The sequence below is a fragment of the Ixodes scapularis genome, unplaced genomic scaffold (genome assembly GCF_016920785.2).
Source record: "Ixodes scapularis isolate PalLabHiFi unplaced genomic scaffold, ASM1692078v2 PGA_scaffold4__175_contigs__length_147842914, whole genome shotgun sequence".
NCBI classification, from domain to species: Eukaryota; Metazoa; Arthropoda; class Arachnida; order Ixodida; family Ixodidae; genus Ixodes; species Ixodes scapularis.
In genome coordinates, this window is record NW_024609879.1 from 28,943,433 (window position 1) to 28,945,933 (window position 2,501).

Below are 2,501 nucleotides of genomic sequence, written 5' to 3' on the forward strand. Positions count from 1 at the left end.
AAATATCGTTTGACCCGATTTGTAAGAAAATGGAATTGGCGTGACGGGGGAGACTGTCTACGATAGAAAAAAAATCCGAAATTACACCATCAGATTTCGAAACAACCGTCGGGCCACTACCGTTAAAAATAACAAGAGTGTGCAAATACTTAATGATGGAGGTTCCCACGATGGCAACGGTCTCCAGGCCTAGGAAGGCAGGGGCACGTCCCGAGGCCATGATCAACGGAACAGCACCTGGGAACAAAAGACGGCACTCGAGAGAAATATGCTTTACGAAATATTAGCCCTTAAAGGAGTTAGCCGAGGAGGTTGCCAAAAAAGTGAGATTGATGAAACGTTTCGGGCCTGGTAGGCTCTTCGTCAGTCAAGGAGAACGAAGTCTTCTCACTTGACTGACGAAGAGCCTACCAGGCCCGAAACGTTTCATCAATCTCAGTTTTTTGGCAACCTCCTCGGCTAACTCCTTTAAGGGCTAATATTTTGTTGAGCATATTTCTCTCGAGTGCCGTCTTTTGTTCCCAGGTGCTGTTCCGTTGATCATGGCCTCGGGACGTGCCCCTGCCTTCCTAGGCCTGGAGACCGCTGCCATCATGGGAACCTCCATCATTAAGTATTTGCACACTCTTGTTATTTTTAACGGTAGTGGCCCGACGGTTGTTTCGAAATCTGGTGGTGTAATTTCGGATTTTTTTTCTATCGTAGACAGTCTCCCCCGTCACGTCAATTCCATTGTTTTTACAAATCGGGTCAAACGATATTTGCCGTTTACCGCCTTTCCAGTGCGCCATTTTATTTAATAATCTTATTTTACACATTCGGCAAAAACGACCGGACGTGACTATAATTATCTCTAGCGTTCCTCCCCGGTTGGAGGATAATTTTAGGCCCCGTGGACCAGGCTACATACGATGGATTAACGAAAAAATCTTTGAATTAATCTTTTTTCTGAGGGAGTTCTCATTTATTTACGAAAATGTGGTATTCTTAAATCACCGTTCTTTTTTTGAGACCCCTCATCGTTTTTTGTCTTTCGATGGGTTACACCTAAGTAGGGAGGGTATAGCTGAATTGGCCAACCATTTCAAAGATTTTTTAGTTACTCACTTGCTGTGCAAGTGTCCCTTTACACCTACGTCCCCTGAATTTGAAGATGTTGCCCGAGGGAGGAGGATACATAGTGGGCAGGTTTCAGGGGTTGTTCCTCCTTCTTTTGGCACGCCTTCAGATTCTGTTCTATTATCGTTGCCGGAGTCATTCCCGCAGCTTTCACGGCAAAGTGTGAGGGATGGCTCCGCACGTAATAGAAATCCCTTAGCGGGTCGTTTTCGACGTGCTCCACAGTGTAAACGCCGACGTTCGTCGGATTCACATTGACTCCCACAGGCTTTTCTCCAACCCTTTTTTAATCTTCGCGTTGGTTTCGATAAATTAATTTGATTTGAATCCCATAAACATTTTTTGCAAAACTGCCGCACACAAAAAAAGATTCCGTTCGGTTTTCATAACACACATACAGCTCCAACCATACAGTTATCCCATGTAAATGTACAGACATGGGAAAGCGCTATTTTTAATTTTAGAATGTCTTTACTGGACATTACAATACAGCAGTCAATGGAAAATATTCGTGCTTTAGAGTCTCAGATCGATATTATTTTAAAAACTTCCCCTGGTTTACCTTTAATAATATTAAAAGAATTGCAGCATTACATACATAAAAAGGAGTGAGAAGTAATTAATACTAAACAACGTAAGGCACTTAGAGATAATGTACTCTTGGATTTTTTCTCGCCCCTAATAGAAAAATGGAAAAACTTCTTTTCGCGCCTAATTAATAGAACACAGCATACTAATCCATGTAACTCAGAACATTCTACAGATTTGGGTGGAGAAAAGTCCGAAATATTCAATTATTCTTCCTATGTAATTTCTAAACACGAAGAGATAGTTCTCAAGAAGGGATTAAAGTTTTGCCCCACTCCTCGCAACAATAGTGATGATTTGGACTTGCACAAAGGTTTAAATGAATTTGCACGGCAATTGCACTGTAAAGTATTTTTTTCAAAGGAGCTCCTTATCAAGAGCCTTTATATAAACACAAATCCTATTGGATTCCGCCGTTGAATAAAGAAAATGTTAATGTCATAAAATACATAGAGGCGGTACAGAAAGATGTTTCATCAGCGTATAAACAAGACAGACCAATTAATAATAATTTAACTTATAAGGATAGGCAATGCTTAAAAAACCTGACGGATAACAGAGGTATCATAATAGCCCAGGCTGACAAAGGGAGAGGTATGTGCATAGTTAACACAGCCGACTATGTATCGGAAGCAATTAAACAACTGAACGACAGTAAGTTCTATAAAAAACTAGATTATGATCCAACACTTAAGTTTCGAGAGACAATAAAAACACAATTAAAATACCTAGTAGATAATAAGAAAATGGAGAAAAACATTTCTACGTATCTCATTCAGGAAAATCCAAGACCA